Below are 19114 nucleotides of genomic sequence, written 5' to 3' on the forward strand. Positions count from 1 at the left end.
TGTGTGTCTCAAAAGCTCACTGTCAACTTGCTATATTTTCCTTCCCACATGTCTAGGTTTTTTTCTCCTTAAGATGAATTTCTTTTGGAGTAAGATCCAGTCTCTCTGAAACTTGACTGTGGTTGTGAACCCTTAACACTTATCCTTCTTGCACTTTGGGATTTATATACATTTTTAAGCACTTACCAGTGTTTGACATCCTGAGCTAACTTGTGTTTGAATGTGACATATTTAGTAGTAATTCTGGAGGAAACAAATGGTAGAAAGTTTTAGCAACATACAGCTATTTTCCTCCATTGAATAAGTACTTTGGATGTTATTACTGAGCCACAATTTTTAATATAGTTATTTTCCCCCTGAGTGATTAGATTATTAGGAATTATACATGGGAGGCATGTAGATTTTGAACTTGTTGTTTTTGTCTAATCATGTCTTTTCATTGGTGCAGGGAGCTCGCAGTGTTGAAACACCCCTCCATTGATGCATATCACCAACCAGCCTCATTTTTTATTTTGGAGAGTTGTTAGGGGGCACTTACAAGTTAGGTTTCTTGCCCATGTTAACGTAAGGTTAATGGTGGGTGAGGAGAAGAGTTAAAGATCTTCCCCATCCATTAATAGGCCTCAGATATCTTTTGTTCATTTCTAATAAGTCAATGGGTGAGGAAGGTCATGCCCTCCAGCCCTGAAAAGAGTATATATACCTTGAGGTGAGAATAAGAAATTCTTCTTATTTTTTGGAAGAAGGTTGGTATGCCAGATGAGAATCGGGGTAGCCACTATGGACCCCCCTTAACCCCAGTTTTGAAAATCAACATGTTGGTGCTTCTCTCTCTGGTAATGATGTAAGTATTATCGTCTATGGTCAGACAGTTGGACATCCTGTTTGTTGGTATTTTTGTTTGTAGGGACAGCTAGGTGGTGCAGTGGATAGAGCACCAGTACAGGAGTCAGGAGTACCTGAGTTCAAATCTCACCTCAGACACTTGACACTCACTAGCTGTGTGACCTTTGGCAAGTCACTTAACCTCAAGTGCCTCATCCTGGGTCATCTCCAGTCATCCTGATGAATATCTGATCACTGGATTCAGATGACTCTTGAGGAGAAGTGAGGCTGGTGACCTGCACAGACCTCCCGCACTCAAATCAAAGTCAAGTGCAAGTGATGTCATTATTTCTCTGATGTCATGGTCTTCTTTGGCAACAAATTACAAACACACACACACACACACACACACATTTTTATTTGTAATTTCTGTTTGTATTTTCTCTGAAGTTCAGGGTGCTGACTTTTCCAAACCCTGAACTAATTGAATGATATATGTATTTGATTAAAGTGATTGTTGACCTTTCAGAAGTTACTTTCCTTAGAAAAGCAGATCTAAGGACCTGTACAGCAGACCTTCCTGTGCATGTTGGAGTCCTTGCTGCTACAGCACACAGCTAATATGTGTTGGAGTTAGGACCTGAACCCAAATCTTACTGACCTCAAAGCCAATTCTATTACCCTGTACTGCCTTTTGAGCTTTCTTTTAAACTTAATAAATGAAAATGAGGCTGCTGATATATTGTCAACAGCACATGCATTTGTCATTTTTTTTAACAAGAATGGATTGGCAGCATTTTTCCATCTAACCTTTTTCACACGTGAAACCAACCAGAGCCAGTACTGTGAAGACAGTGAAGTTTAACATTGGTCTCTTCTATATCACTCTCCTTTCCCTCAACTTTAGCTATTTTCTCCCCTCTCTGCTAGTAGATTGTTCCTTCTCTTAATCAAATCCTGTATCTCCAAAGGCTCTAGTATCCTTTATAACTTACTGTTCATGTAAATTTCTGTGATCCCATTCTCAAGAAAAATTTTTTTTCTGTCAACATGATCAACAAAAATGAATAAACAAAAAACTGTATTCTGATAAAGGTATTTTAGATACTATTGAACAAGTTTTTTTTAAACTTTCTTATTTAATTTTGTTTTAATAATAGTTCCCAAATTATCTTCCTCCTTCTAATAAGAATAGAATTTTCATAGAAGTTGAACACTATGACAGAATATTGTAGACCACTGAGTCCAAACTCTTCATTCTATAGATGAGGAAACTGAGGACCAGAAACATGAAGAAACTTGTCAGATTTAACACATCCATTTTGTAGCAGCATTAAGGCAAGAACCAAGGTTCACTGATTCCCAGTTCAAGATTATTTTCCTTATACCATTCTTGCTAATTGACAGTGATGCTCAATTGTAAAGAGGAAGGAAGTAATCTTGATATTTGTACAGTCGCACCTGATTATAAATATCGAGTGGCATATTAAATTATATACAGCATTTAAAAGGGTCATCTGTTCTTGTATAAAGGAATACATATACTCACATGGCCACATAGAGAGAAACACATGTCAGAGCCATTTATGTAAAGCAACTTCTGGTTGCTTTTCAGCAGAGGGGGGAAGGGTGAAGAGGAGGCACAACTAGATTGTCATTAGTAAAAAACCATGAGATCTTTAGCTTCCTAAACTTCAGACTTCTGAAGGCGAGCAATGACAATGTGTCAGAAATCTGGCAGTAAATATTCAGATTAATCAGAGAACAGTCACCCTGGGAAGCATTTTTCATTTTAAGCAACAACAAGGCAAGGACAGGTGGCCTTTTTAAATGCCCAGCGTTGATTAATGAAATGTGAGATGGATTGTGAAAACTGCCGAGAGCCTACCCAACCTTCTCTACATGACTTCTCAGGGGAAGGCTTGCCAGCACTTTCCTAGCTTTGTGAAATCAAGTGATTAAGTTTTAACTAGTAACTAGCTCTTCTCCTTGTCTCTCTCCATTACTAGGGGCCCTGGGATGAATGCTCTGCACTAGGTGTAATAATATTACCTTGTTCAATATAGCAGTTTATCTTTTCAAAGCAGTTTTTATACATTATCTCATTCGATTCTCATGACTTCCTTGTGAGGTTGAAATAGTGGAGCTTGTAATATTCAGTTTTTTAGATGACACCCAGAGAGGTTAATTTACTTGTTCACACAGTTAGCTAGTTGCAGACCTGGGACCAGAACTGTAGTTTCCTAATTCTCATGTAGCAATCCTTGAGCTATAGTGTTGTAACTAGGAATTCTGGCACATGAATCAAATTTATTTGTGAGGGAAAGGAACGTTTACCAGTGCTTCTTTGCCTGCTTCTTTGCTTGCACTTTGTTCTAGTCTTATAAGATATAAAGTGCTGGAGGGGAGACAAAAGGGAACTTCTTTAGGGAGAGAGAGTGATCAAGAGGACCAAACCCTTATGTATCACATGTCCCTGAAATGCCAGGGGTGTTCTTTGCCTTGTTTCCTGGTCATCAAACCTGGGCTCCAGGAACACCATTCTAGAAAACCCCAGATGTACCTGTTCCTTTTTCTGGGGTCATCACACTGGGAACTGAAATCTCCCTCTTCTAACCTTCACTCCATTTATGGAGGAGGAATTGCAAGGAAGCAATTCACCCTTTAGGCAGTTAGTGGGACACAGCCCATATCATTATGGCTTAATTTTCTCCTTGTTAATATGGTACCAGTTTTTATGCTTTAACATGAGGCAATATGGTACAATGGAAAAGACGCTTCCTCTGGAATCTGAGAACAAGTGTTCAGATCGTACCTGTGAAACAACTACCTAAGTGATCTTGTATGGGCATTTTACTGGCTTCAGGTTTCTCATATTTATAATGAGAAGGTTGGACTAGATTGTCTTAGTGCTTTTCTAGTTCTTGATACTATGAACCTGAATGAAAGCACTAAGGAAAATACTTTGCTCTCTATCTATAGAAAAAATTGTGTTCCATTTGTTATCCATAATGCAGCCCTTCATTTGTGTACCTTCTTCCTATGCTTCACTTCCTTGGACATGAATAACTTTAGTGCACATAGGTGGTTGCTAAGGAAATCAGTATATTTCCTTTTTATCTCCTTGTGGCAAATGTACTATATAAATGACAAATATGGAAGATAGTCTTCCTAGCAAATGGATTTCAGAGACTACCCAGATGTGCTAGCTCCAGTTTTCCTCAATCCTTATGTGAATTTGATACTTATACCTTCTGCATCATTACCCTTCTGCTAGATATTTAGCCTATTCAGAGCTCAGAGAGAGTAGTCATTTTAGTATTTAAATGTCAATTTCAAATATGGTCACAGATAAAAATATGGACTTACTTAAAATGTACATTTAACTCTAGCTGATATTTCTGTTTCTTACATGGGTACTTTTTTTAGGGTACAGCATCATAGAGCAGATTATGCATTGGACTTGGTGTCAGGAGACCTGGATTTAACCCTTACAAGGCTGGTATCCCAGTTAGTATAATAGAAAGATGCCCAATTTGGGAAACTCCTGAGATCTGCCTCCTACAATTGCTAGATCTATGACCATAGACAAGTCAAATAATATTTCTGAATTTCTTTATCTTTAAAATGTATATAATAATAACAGGAAGGGAAGATATAAGGAATTTTAATGCCTACTATGTGCCAGTCAGTGTGCTAAGCACTTTAAAAATATCATCTTATTCAATCTTCACAACAGTCCTGTAAGTAGATGTTATTACTATCCCCATTTTATAGTTGAGGAAACTGGGGCAAACAGATTAAATTATGTACCCAAGGTCATAGAACTAAGTATTGTGTAAGACAAAAGTTGAACTCATTTCTTCTTGACTCTAGGGCCAGAGGTGGGGAACCTGTGGACTTGAGGCCACATGTGGCCCTCTAGGTCCTCATGTGCAGCCTTTTGATTAAATCCAAACTTCATAGAAAAAATTTCCTTAATAAAAGTATTTCTTCTGTAAACTTGAACTCAGTCAAAAGGCTGTATACAAGGACTATGTGGCCTTGAGGCCAAAGGTATCCCACTCCTGCCCTTGAAATCTATCCTACTGCCTATACCTGTAACAGTGTGTTTCAGGCATAGGGAGATGAGATTTGGAGGGGAGAGGGGAAAGAAGGGAGAGAATAACCTATTTAAAGACCAAGAATAAAATGGAGACATAATGCCAAATTCAGGGAATGGTTATAAGTGCAATTTGTTTAGAGTGTATTGTTCATAAAGGAGAGTAATATGAAATGTCTTTAATGATAGATTGGAGCTAGACTGTGGAAGACCATGGAATTTAAAACAGACTGGGGACTCTGATGTGTCAACAATATACGCAGATAGACATGTTCAATAGACAGCTAAGTATGTGAGCTAGGGATTCAAGAAATTTGAGGAATAGATATAGATTTTCGAGTGATCTCCCTTGAGATGTTTCTAAGACACTGCTACCCTCACCACGATGCTGAATAAGTGTTACAATCTCAGTAATAAACAGTTTCCATGAGACTGAGAAGTCCAAAGCCCCTTAAGGCTTCTGCAAATTTCTCTCAAATTGAAGTGACAGTGCTATGGTGACTTTCCCCACCCTTTCAAAGAACAAGGAATTCTATTGCCCATTTGGCACTGAAGAAAAGCAAGGCTGTTCCTATAGCAAAGAAAATGTTGTAGTGACACACCTGAAGTGTTGTACCTCTCTCAATCTACAGAAGGCTCTAAAGAGCAGTAAGCCTAGGAAAGCCCATGTTGCAGTAGGATTCAATAAGTGAATGAATTTTCAGTGAAGTAATAATTGTCTTTCAATCAGCACAACCCTCCAGCTTCAAAGCCTGCCTTACTAGTTCAGCTCCCATTAACTTCTGTTTTCTATTAAGCAACTTTTTCTTTATGCTTTCTTTGACTTCTATCCATTACTCTTGTTTCATTTTCTTGAACTTTCTTGTGCTTTTGTTCCCCTTTCTCACTTCTTCTACCACCTACTATTTTCTAATCCTTCAGATTAGTGTCTTCACAACCAGTAAACCATCTTTAAATGAACTCACGACCTTTCCCTACTCCCCTTCCTAATGTCACTGTTACTGTGAGGGCACCACTATCCTTCCAATCTCTCAGGTTCACCATCTAAGAATCATGTTGGATTCCTCACTATTTCTCATCCTCCATGTCCAATATGTTGTCAAGGTCACTTCACCTTTACAACATATCTTCAATATTCTCCTCTGCCCAGATAATGCCATCACCCCAGCACATGTTTTTTATCACCAAATGACTGGACTTTTGCAATAGCCTACTATCTGGTCTCCCTGTTGCCAGTATTTCTTCCCCCTGGTCCATCCTTCATTCATCAACCAAAGTGATTTTCCTAAAGCACTGTTCCATGTCACCCCCATAATCAAATTCCAATAATTCCCTGTTACCTTTAGGGTCAAATGCAAAATCCTCTTCTTGGCATTAAAACACCTTCATAGCTCAGCCCCACCCTCTTCCTTTACATCTCCAGTCTTCTACTTTGCATTGCCTCCATCTACTCTTTGATCCATTGATAGTGACTTATTTGCCAAACTATGAACGAGACCCTTCATCTCTGTCCTTTGGGATATTTTCTCTAGTTGTTTTGCTTACTTAGAATGCTCTCCCTAAAACCACATCTTGCACAGGAAGTATTTCCCAATCTCTTACTTGTAGTGCCTTTCTTCAATTAATTATTCCCTAGTTATACTGCATATGACTTTTTTGAACATATGTGTTTTTTTAAGATGGTAAGCTCCTCAAAACAAGATCTGCCTTTTACCTTTTTTTATATCCCCAGCATTTAGCACAGAACTGGTACATAATGACTGGCTAATATGAAAACCAAAAAAGGTCCACCTTACTTCTAAATATGACCTTTGTAGACCTTATATAATCTTCTCATTAACTTAAATGATTTGATTTATAATTTTTCAGTTGTAATCTTGAAATCTCTGAAAAGTAAATAAGGTGGTTCATCACTATATTCTGCACCCATCATTATCTCTTGAGAAGGGTCTGTATTTCTCCTGAACATTCTATCTAGAAGTCTGCATTTCTTTTCCAGATGCTTTCATCTGCTTTCCTTACATAAATGGTATTTTTCTGCCTTTTTCAGCAACTGAAATGCCCAAATGTTAAGAAGATAGTACCTTACATAAGTGTACACAAAAATAAATATGTGGTAATTTGAGAAATGCTTCATGTAGAAGGTTTGGAAGGAAATTAGGGATTCTAAGTACATTTGAGGAAGGAACTCATTGAAAACATAGGAGACCACCTGTTCAAAGACAAAGAGACAAGAAACTGAGTGTTGTGAGACAGCTAGAGGAGATCCAAAACAGGTATATTTTATAGAAGCTAGGGCAAGAGTATATTCAGGAGATTATCGTGTTTAGCAGTGTCAAAAGAATGATAAAGAAAAGCAATGGAATTAATAGTTAAAGGATTGCTGCTAACCATGTAGAGAACAATTTCAGCTGATAGGTGGATTGGGTAATGATTTCAAGGGGTTCAGAAATATATTATAGGCAAAAAAATGTTCATCAAGGCTTTTCTAGGAGTTTGACTTTGAAAAGGAGAAGGAAGTATAAAGGGAGCAGTTGAAAAGGTTTTTTTTTCTTTTGTATTTAGTCTTTTGGTATATGGAAGGTCTGGACATATTTTTTAGGCAACAAGAAATAGGCAGTTAAAAAAGACTAAATAGAAAAGGAGAGAGAGAATGATTGATGGAGTGTGGTATCAAGGGTAAAATGAGAAGGATTCACTCTGGCAAAAAGGATCAATTGTTCCTTAGGGACTAGAGTAAAGGAGAATAGATTGGATAAAGATGTTGAGGTATGTCAAAGTATAGAGTAGGAGCAAATAAGGAATTAATAGTAGATGATTCTAACTTTATCAGTTGAGTGGTCATTGAGATTGACCTCTGGAGTGGGAATCTAGTGTAACTTGATAAGTGAAGAAATTTGGCAATAGTGCTGAGAAGAGTACAGTGGATAGTCAATCAGTGTAAAATTAAAGAATTAGAAGGCAGCAGTAAGATTCCCAGTGAGATTACACAATATAAATATGTAGGGGACAACATCAATGTGGCTGTATCTTACTCTAGGAATGTTCAACTGCATTTGAGTAGTAGCCAAGAAGCTGGATACATGTATGATGTGGGGAAGACAGGAGTGGTCCAAGGTATTCAAGGACTGATGACAGTGAATATATGAACTAATCAACTGTATGGTCATGGGAACAAAGGGAGGGAAATGAGATCAGTGCAAAGTGAATGAATTAGGAAGACAAGGAAGAATTTTGTGACAGGTCACAGTGAATATAAAGAATAACTCGAGGGGAGGGACAGAACATATGCCATAATGAGCAATTGTGTTCAGAGAGGGGACTTGCAAATTTGAGGGTCAAAGTTCATGGAGGTAGCACAGTTTGGGGTGCTTATGAGATCTCAGTTTTTGTTTCCTCTGGGTATCTGAATTTGAGTTACATTTTTTTCGTGAGCTCCATATATTGCGAACTTTGATGAACTTGGAGGCCTGGATGTATGAGAGTTTATCTTGAGAAGTTTTTGGAGTCCTCTAGTTCAAAGGTCAAATTTTGGATTGAACAGAAGATGTGAGCCAGGAAATGAACTACTTGAAAAGTGAAGGAAAGTGACCTGGAAATCATTAGATTTGACAAGAATATGAATATGGACATATGATAGAGGTTGAATGAACCCCAAAAGGGGCAAGATGACACAGTAATAGGAGCAAGAATAAGACCTAAAATAGCAATAGGGAGCACATTATATGCCAATTTCTTTTCTTGGTCAATTGACTTTATTTTAGTTTTGGAGGAATGACTCATGAGGGAAGGAACACCTACAAGTGGAGGGATGGTGTTCACAAATGAAGCTCCTTGGAAGGAGCTAAGTTTCCCAGTAGGCAAGATGGAATATGATATGAAAATGTCTTGCATAAAGTAGCAATAGAAAGAGGATAGAGGCTGGGACTTGCTGGAGCAGAGGTAAGTAAGGATGAGACAGGATGGCATAGTAACACGGGAAATGACTTTTTACTACAACAAACCTCTGCTGTGAATATCATTTAAGAGGAGAGGAAGGGAAGAGTTGAAATTTTGTTGGTTATTGGATAGGAGAAATGGCAGTTGATTAGGGGCCCTTTCCTTCAGGTTTCAGTGCTGTGGGATGGTTTGCACAGTCTGTTATATTTCCAAATACCTAATGAAAGGAAGCAGAAGTGGTAGGAAAATTGGGTAATACATAGGGCCTCAAGGGATTGGACACTGAAATCACACTTGACACCAATTCCTTTGATGATTGTAAGATTTTAGGAGTAGTAGAGGAATTAATGCATATCCAGCAGATGCTCTATATATGAAATTGCACACTAGACATGTAAGTGGGGCTGGTCCTTGGTGGACTCCAGTGAAAGACCTGGCATATAATTTTGGAGGGGCTGAATGATGCTATTTTCTCAAATGCTAATTGTGAGCACAGTGAAGCATTTCAACACTGCATATGGTGGCCTACTCTTACATAGTCTCTTCTACAAGTGAACTTTGTGGTAATAAATAAAATGATACAATATTTGTAAAATACTTAGCACATAGTAGGTGTTTGAGAAATATTCCCTTCTCTTTTCTCCAATAATGTAGTGCTGAGGTACACTATAAGTGTCCTCCAGAATTCTGTCCTGAGCCCTCTCCTCTTCTCTATGTAACATTAGTTGGTAATCTTATCAGCTCCCATTAATTTAATTATCATGCCTATCTTAGTAATTCTCAAATCTGCCTATATTACCTCTCTGCTGACTCCTATTCTCATGCCTCCAACTACCTTCAGACATCTCAAATTCGATGCCTAATATAGACCTCATTACATTTACCCCTAATCCTTTTCCCAACTCTTTCCTTCCCTATTATCATAGAAAGCAACGCCATCTTCTCAGTCCCTCAAACTTGCAACCTGCTCTTTCTCACCTCTCATATCTATTTTGTTGCCATGGCTATTTCACCTTTGCAACATCTCTCCAATCTGCCCACTGTTCTCCTCTAACTTTATCACCTCTCTAGTATGGGCTCTCATAATCTCATGCTTAGCATATTGTAATCACATTCTTGTGATCTGCCTGCCTCAAGTCTCTCCCCACTTCAGTTCATCCTCCAACCAGTCACTAAAGTTGTCTTTCTAAAGCACATTTTCATGTCACCACATTACTCAATAAGTGGCTCTCAATGACCATCAGAATAAAATACAAAATTTTTTGGTTGCCATTCAAAGTCCTTTGTAATCCAGCCCCTCCCACTTTTCCAAAAGACACTCTGTCTCTTGCCTGAAGCCATTTTCTCTTACTTTTCCCCATACATGCCAGAATGTTCTCCTCTACTCAGACTTCTGAGCTTCCTGGTTTCCTTTAAGTTCCAGTTTAACTTCTGACTTTTACTAGAAGCCTTTCTTAATTCTAGTGCCTTCCTGCTATTATTTTTTCTGTATACCATATCTGATATACAGCTTTTTTGTATATATTTTTGTATATTGTTTCCCCCATCAAACTGTAAATTACTTGAGGGTAGGGACTGTCTTCTGCCTCTTTTTGTTCCCAAGTCCTTAGGAGAATGCCTAATACAGAGCAAGCACATAATAAATGTTTATTCATTGATTATACAGTGTATGAAGTACTGCCACAATTGGCAATAAAGCCTTTAGTGAGGAAGTTTTCAAACCCAATGCCATATTAAGTCTAGACCTGGGAGTTCTGTACTCCTTGGACCAGTAACAATAAAGAGAGAAATCAATGCTTGTGGAAGTGTGTTGGTGTTAGTGTACAGCTCTTACCTCTACTTTTGGGAATAGGACATTTTGCTGATGTTCAGTTAAATGATCTGGCGACATCAGACTAAATAGGTATGAATATGAGAAGGGTAGGCACTAGGTATCCACCAACATCTGTGGAGTGATGGTAGCTCACCATGCTTTACTATATATTTCATAGGGCTATTGTATGAAATCACTATTAATGCAGTATAGAAATCCAAGTCATGATTTTTAAATGTAGAAATAACAATAATAATAATAGAATATGAGCTAACAAAATGGTGTTTTTTTGTTAAATGGTGTTATTTCAGCAGAATACTGCTTGACCTGTTGATTTAATTCTGATACTGGGCAGCTATTTTAAACCTACTCAAACAGTTAGCAGGTCTGAATTCAAGATAAATACTTTTTAAAAATATTTATGGAAAAGTATAGGCTTTATTTTTATAATTTCCTTGGAGAAAAATACACAAAACCACTTGATACCTGGACTAGTTTTATTGGGGCAGTACGAATGAAATTTAGGTTGCTCCTTCTTTAAATAATGGCAGCATGAGCAGCAATCTGATTCAATTAATCTCTCTTAGTAGATAGATTCATCATAGTCATTCACTTGTACTACATTCACACCAACTCTTAGAAAATCATCAAGGAGCTCTCTTTTAGGGCCATATTGAAAAGAATTGATATTCAAGTGCATCCTACCAGTTTTTCTCCATCACTTTCTGTTCCATCACTACAATTTAAGAGGACCTCCAATGAGGTTAAAGGACATGGGGGGAAGATAGAAGGGAGGAGCACAAGATCGCAATGATGTAGTTGCAATTCTTTTCTTATTTCTGAAGGAAAAAGACAAGGGTATAGTGGGAGGGCTTGCTTTAATTACACCAGAAATAATATAAAGTAAATATACTGTTTTGTGTCTGGAATATTAACTTTCCCTATTTTTTTTGTCAAATCACTACTCAATTTTTTAAAGCCCAATTTAAATATCCCCATCATAAAGAATCAAAAGATCTCTCCTATTATTAATGAATTAGACTTGCATCTCAAAAAGCACCCCTCTGATGAACTAACATTACTACATATATCAATAAACAATAAGCTAAAAATACTGAGCATGAGAGATGCAGTCAGTTCAACAACTCCTTCCAATGTTTTCCATACTTCTGAGGCCTACTTAAGATTCAGCACAATTTATATATTCTTGGTATTATCTGAAGTTGAGGAGACACATAAATTTAATTTTAGGGGAATTTATTCACTCCAGTCTAAATATCCAGGATTGGGAGAGGGATTCCTCATAAAAATTGAATGGTAATAAATTCAATATATATTAGGGTGGGAAAAAGAGGTAGATTGGAAGTTCATGGTGTGGTTGTGGGCCTCATTAATAAAGTGCTGAAAAATATGTTGATTTTCTAGGTTGATCTATCTTACAGAAGAGCATAAATGTCATTGTGAAGAATAGTACTGCTAGAAGACAAATAACTCTTGTATTTGTCAGCAGCAGCTCAGTCTAAGGAAAGCTTTAGCTATCAGTGAAAGAACCAAATATGCAGTGAAAACAGCAGTCTATTCACAACTCATCTCAGAAACAACATCTACAGAATAAAAGAACAGCCTAGATGTGGAGTTTCAGGGAAATAGTAGGGACATAATCTAGCTGTTTTGTTATAGGAGAGCTTTGAAAGGTGCTCTAGCACAAACACAATCCAAGAAGCTCCAGTTTAACAGGTAGCAGTTATTCTGCTAGCAATGTGGGAAACTGTAGGAGATAGTATCCATTTGTGTATTCATGACTAGGGGACGTTCCCTTGTGCTATCCTATTAAAGTTTGATTTATGATTTTCTATTACTTGATAAAAAACTACTAAATTGGATTTAGAGACATTTTTGTATAACTTTAATTATTCCAAACTGAAACTCTGTAGTTGGGCATTCCAGACACATGTAAGACTCATACATGAATTATAGTTATCTATATTTGTGTCTAACCTCTGTATATAAGAACAAGATGTTGGGGGAAATAGAAAGTTCTAGAGAATAGTATCAAGGTGAAACAAACAATGTAGAACTTATTAAATAAACAGATTCCCTCTCTTGTCCTTGTAACTTGAATGTTTCTGTTTGCTAAGTATCTTTAAGTATCTTTGCCCCTCAAATGGACTCATAAAAGTTCCATGACAAATTCCACTATCAGATATCCCTTTTGTTCCTATGACTCAAATGCGTTTCTTCCTTTAAGGTTTGATTCATTCATAATTAACTGTTGTTGTTTGTCCTACATTCTCTTTTTTTTTAAAATTCAAATATTTATTTATTTACTCGGTGGGTTTCATTGATGGCTGTTTTCTTTTTTTTTTTCTTTTTTTTTTATAATTAAATTTATTTATTTAACTTTTAACATTCATTTTCACAAAATTTTGGGTTACAAATTTTCTCCCCTTTTGTCCCCTCCCCCCCCAAACACCAAGCTTTCTAATTGCCCCTGTGACCAATCTGCTCTCTCTTCGATCATCCCTCTCTGCCCTTGTCTCCATCTTCTCTTTTGTCCTGTAGGGCCAGATAGCTTTCTATACCCCTTTACCTGTATTTCTTATTTCCTAGTGGTAAGATCATTACAGTTGATCCTAACACTTTGAGTTCCAACTTCTTTACCTCCCTCCCTCTCCACCCCTTCCCTTTGGAAGGCAAGCCATTCAATATAGGCCAAATCTGTGTAGTTTTGCAAATGACTTCCATAACAGTTGTGTTGTATAGGACTAACTATATTTCCCTACATCCTATCCTGTCCCCCATTACTTCTATTCTCTTTTGATCCTATCCCTCCCCATGAGTGTCGACCTCGAATTGCACTCTCCTCCCCATGCCCTCCCTTCTATCATGCCCCCCACCCTGCTTGTCCGCTTATCCCCCACTTTCCTGTATTGTGAGATAGGTTTTCCTACCAAAATGAGTGTGCATTTTATTCTTTCCTTTAGTGGAATGTGATGAGAGTAGACTTCATGTTTTTCTCTCACCTCCCCTCTTTATCCCTTCACTAATGAGTCTTTTGCTTGCCTCTTTTATGAGAGATAATTTGCCCCATTCAATTTCTCCCTTTCTCCTCCCAATATATTTCTCTCTCACTGCTTGATTTCATTTTTTTTTAAGATATGATCCCATCCTCTTCAATTCACTCTGTGTACTCTGTCTCTATGTATGTGTGCATGTGTGCATGTGTGTGTGTGTAATCCCACTCAGTACCCAGATACTGAAATGTTTCAAGAGTTACAAATATTGTCTTTCCATTTAGGAATGTAAACAGTTCAACTTTAGTAAGTCCCTTATGACTTCTCTTTGCTGTTCACCTTTTCATGGTTCTCTTCATTCTTGTGTTTGAAAGTCAAATTTTCTTTTCAGCTCTGGTCTTTTCATCAAGAATGCTTGAAAATCCTCTATTTCATTGAAAGACCAATTATTCCCCTGAAGTATTATACTAAGTTTTGCTGGGTAGGTGATTCTTGGTTTTAGTCCTAGTTCCTTTGACTTCTGGAATATCCTATTCCATGCCCTTCGATCTCTTAATGTAGAGGCTGCTAGATCTTGTGTTATCCTGATTGTATTTCCACAATACTTGAATTGCTTCTTTCTAGCTGCTTGCAATATTTTCTCCTTGACCTGGGAACTCTGGAATTTGGCCACAATGTTCCTAGGAGTTTCTCTTTTTGGATCTCTTTCATGCGGTGTTCTGTGGATTCCTTGAATATTTATTTTGCCCTCTGGTTCTAGAATCTCAGGGCAGTTTTCCTTGATAATTTCATGAAAGATGATGTCTAGGCTCTTGTTTTGATCATGGCTTTCAGGTAGTCCCATAATTTTTAAATTATCTCTCCTGGATCTATTTTCCAGGTCAGTTGTTTTTCCAATGAGATATTTCACATTATCTTCCCTTTTTCCATTCTTTTGGTTTTGTATTGTGATATCATGCTTTCTCACAAAGTCCTTAGCCTCCATTTGTGCCATTCTAATTTTGAAAGAACTATTTTCTTCAGTGAGCTTTTGAATCTCCTTTTCCATTTGGCTAATTGTGCTTTTGAAAGCATTCTTCTCCTCATTGGCTTTTTGAACCTCTTTTGCCAATTGAGTTAGGCTAGTTTTCAAGGTGTTAATTTCTTCAACATTTTTTTGGGTCTCCTTTAGCAGGGAGCTGATCTGCTTTTCATGGTTTTCTTTCATCTCTCTCATTTCTCTTCCCAGCTTTTCCTCCACCTCTCTAACTTGATTTTCAAAATTCTTTTTGAGCTCTTCCATGGCCTGAGCCCATTGGGTGGGCTGGGACACAGAATCCTTGACTTCTGTGTCTTTTCCTGATGGTAAGCATTGTTCTTCCTCATCAGAAAGGAAGGGAGGAAATGCCTGTTCACCAAGAAAGTAACCTTCTATGGTCTTATTTCTCTTCCCTTTTCTGGGCATTTTCCCAGCCAGTGACTTGACCTCTGAATATTCTCCTCACACCCACCTCGCCTCCTGATCTTCCCAGCCTGTGTTTGGGGTCTGAGATTCAAGTGCTGCTTCCCGCCTTAGGGCATTTGGCGGTGGCAGGGCTGCTATTCAGTATGAGATTGTGTTCAGGTGCTGAGGTCTGGGCAGGGCCGTCTCTCTGGCTCAGTTCCCTCAGGGGGTTTATGCACAGACCTTCCACAATGGATCCAGGCTCCCGCCCGCTTGAGGAGCCCTGGTCTGCCGCCACCTCTCAGCTTCTACCTCCCGGGGGGGGCCCAAATCATGGGGGCACCCCACTCCCCTCTCGACCCACCAAAGAGACTCTCTCAACGACCCCCATCACCTGTGGGTGGAGGGACTTGTGCTACCGCTGGAGATCCCGTCCCTGAAGCCTGCTCGGATCTGTTTCTCTTGGTGCCGCGGCCGCAGCAGGTCTGGGCTGGGCTCCGCATCTGCAGCACGACGCACCTTTTGCGAGGGGTTTGCAGGTCCCTCTGTGGGTGGAGGGACCTATGTGGCCGCTAAGGATCCCGTCCCTGAAGCCTGCTTGAATCTTTTCCTCTCAGTGCCGCGGCCGTGGCAGGGCTGCACTCAGCTCCCAGTCCCAGCTCCCAGTCCACAGTGTGAAGGACCCCCCGCGAGAGGTTTGCAGGTCTCTCTGGAACAGAAATCTCCCTCCCTCCAATGTTCCGTGGCCTCTGGGTGCAGAATTCGCCGTGAGTTACTTCCCTGTAGCTGTTCTATGGGTTTTGGGTTCGGAGCTATGTGTATGTGCATCTTTCTACTCCGCCATCTTGGCTCTGCCTTGTCCTTCATTCTCAAAGAGGATCATGATACCAGGGAGGGGATGCCATGACATGCAAGTGAAGTGCATCTAAGTGAGGGAGGGCTATGCAAAGTCACCATCCTCACTTTCTCCTCTATTACTAAAACAAAACAAAAGAAAAAAAATTGAAGAGAACATCAGGGGCTAATGTCACACAAGCTTACCTTCTCATCATGACAAAATAAATGTATGGACCAAGGACAAGTTTTATGAAAATATGAAAAAGGGTCAGGGAAACTTTCATGAGTGATATTCTACAGTAGACCACATCTTTAGAGTGATATAATCAACTAAAAGTTTTAGACAATAAAAGATCACAATGTGCTTATTATGTGTTAACACAATTAGTGTATTTGGTAGAGCAATACACCAACTTAAGGACTCTCCTGAAGGAAATAGTGTCCTATACATGTGTCAAAATCAGAAGTTTCATTAAGAGATATGACAGTGAAGACCATTTAAATTTCAAAATTCATTATGTGATTCCTTTCAAACCACGGGCTAAAAGCAAGTAAAGTTTAGATTTCATTCATAATGACCATGCTTTGAAGATTTTTTAAATTAAAAATATAGCTGTTAATGAAATATGTATTTAATGATAACATCCTGATAAAGAGAAGCAATAATAGAATGGGAACTATCAGGTACAGAGTAGGTATTTCATAAATAGTAAAAGTGAAATGAATCCTACTATCTTATTTTTTTCATCTAGTGGGTGTCCTTAGGCAAGTCATTTATAACATCTTCATTTTATCCATGGAAATGATGCAAATTAGTTACAACAGCAATTGGCAAAAATACTATTTTATTATATTTGGAGAGGTACAATAGAATCTATGCATTAATTCGTTAAAAGAATTATGCATGAGTGGCAGATGGTATATCAGGTGAACATAAAAGATAACGGAGAGTTATTGGCTTTAGTTGAGAGAATAAATTCATTTTTCCTAGTAATGCATCAAGTACTCCCATAAGTAGTGTAAAAGACTTCATAGAGATTATTTTTCTTTTTTACACTGCTTGAGATTATATTTTTCATTTAAAAAACTCTCTTTGATTAATGTGATTTTATGTGATGTCACCCTCTGGAAGAAATCATAGATTTATTTGTACTGTTATAAAACTTTACTGTTTATAAAGGCTCAGTACTGGATTGAGAATGCATAGATTTGGGTTCTAGCCCTGACTATGTCATTAGCTAGATACATGAATATGGGGAGGAGGTGGTAGTTGCGGGTCACAATCTATTTGCTACTCAATTTTCTCATTTCTATAGTGTTGCTTGAATTAGATGCTATCCAAGATCCTGTCCAAACTAAAAACCTAAAGTATATATGATACTATATTTGCATTAAAGGACAGGAAAGAATTTCCATTCTGTGCTCTGTTATATTCTTTAACCTTACAAATCTCATCCAATTTATTTTGGGTTTGCTCTTGGGGCTCAAAAGATTGAAAGAATGGGGTATAGGAGCATGAAGGATAGAAACAACTCACTGTCATTTAATTTTAAGCTATTTATTTTGGAAAATACAACCAAAATATGGCAGAAAAGAGTAGAAAAATGTTGATGAAAAATTGCTGTCTTTATGTTTTCATGGTTCCTTCCTGAAAGTTCCACTGGCTGACATCAAGAAGGAAAGAAGAAAGGAATAAGCAAGCATTTATTAAGTAACTTCTATGTGTCAGTCACTATACTCAGTGATTTACAAGTATTATCTCATTTGATCTTTGAACTCAGTGCTATTATTATCCCCATTTTAGACGGAGGTAACTGAGGCAGACAGAAGTTAAGTCACTTCTCTAGAGTCACACACTGAATAACAGAGTTAGAGAATATGAGATATGCTATATAAGGAGATTTTTGAGGGACAAATTTAGAAATGCTTAAGACATCTGATCTATAAGTATGTTGGTCCTACTACCAGCAGGGAAGTTTCCTACCCATGCAGATTAATATCCCATGGGCAACCTCCAAGCTTTGAGAGATGTCTGCGTGCTGAAAGGTTAAGTTACTTGGCCAGTTACACAACCCCCAGTTCTCAGGTTGGCCTACCTCAGAAGCCACATTTGTATCCACTCTGCTATATTGCCACTTGAAAATAATTTACAGTGGTTAGATAGAAGAGTTTGGTTGGTAAATGCTTAACAATCAGCTCTTCAGGGAGGAGGAGAAGTGTATCTGACTCAATTTTAAGTACAATCTGCAGTATTTGCAATTTTGATAACTTTATAAAGTCTAGACAATAAGCAAAACAGAACATCAAATCCTTATTGGTAGCATTTGGCAATGTCCAAGTTATTAATGCTCACACTGAAATTGAATAATCAACTTTCATGAAAAAAGTCAGATCTGACTCCAACTCCAACCAAATATAGGTCTATATCTTTAACATTTCTCTGCCCTCCTTGTCTGGAGGGTTCCATCCTTCATAAATAATGGTGTTTTTAAAAATCTGTTTCTCCTTTTGTATAGGGTCACTAGCCACCTGTTTAAGAATCCATTTTAGACTTTTTTTTCTGAAATCAAAGTCAAGCTCATTGCGTCAGTATGTACAGATTATATCCGATTTAGAACATCTGAACAATTACTCTTTTTCAATAATGTTATTCTTGTCATTCTTCATGATCTTTCGAATGTCATGAATAGTAGTTCAGTAATCAACATGAGCCTCTTCTTTTGATAATCTTAGATGCAGTTCATCTGAGTCTGGTGACTTAAATTCATTAAAAACAGATAGATTTACTATATTCCTTGTAATGGTTTCTCATCTAGGTCACTTTTACTTTTCCTTGCAGAAGAAGCATATATAAAATGCTAATTGAGAAGTGCTGTCTTTTCTTTGGCATTAATCATCTTTGTGCAATCCAATCCAATGGGCCTTTTTTAAAAAACCTTCCTCTTTTCTCCTACCTCTCCCCAAATATCTGCTAAAATAAAACAAATTTTTACTGTCATTTTTAGATTTCTTTGCCAGTCTCACCTCACTATATAAACAAATCCACAAGGATTGGATAATTCTCATTTTTCCCCTTCATCAGGCTTATTTTTCTAATTTCCAAGTATTTGCCACCCCAGAAAGAGCTACAAGAAATATTTTTGTTCAAATCAGTACTTTTC

Source organism: Notamacropus eugenii, chromosome 1 (genome assembly GCF_028372415.1).
Source record: "Notamacropus eugenii isolate mMacEug1 chromosome 1, mMacEug1.pri_v2, whole genome shotgun sequence".
Lineage (NCBI taxonomy): Eukaryota > Metazoa > Chordata > Mammalia > Diprotodontia > Macropodidae > Notamacropus > Notamacropus eugenii.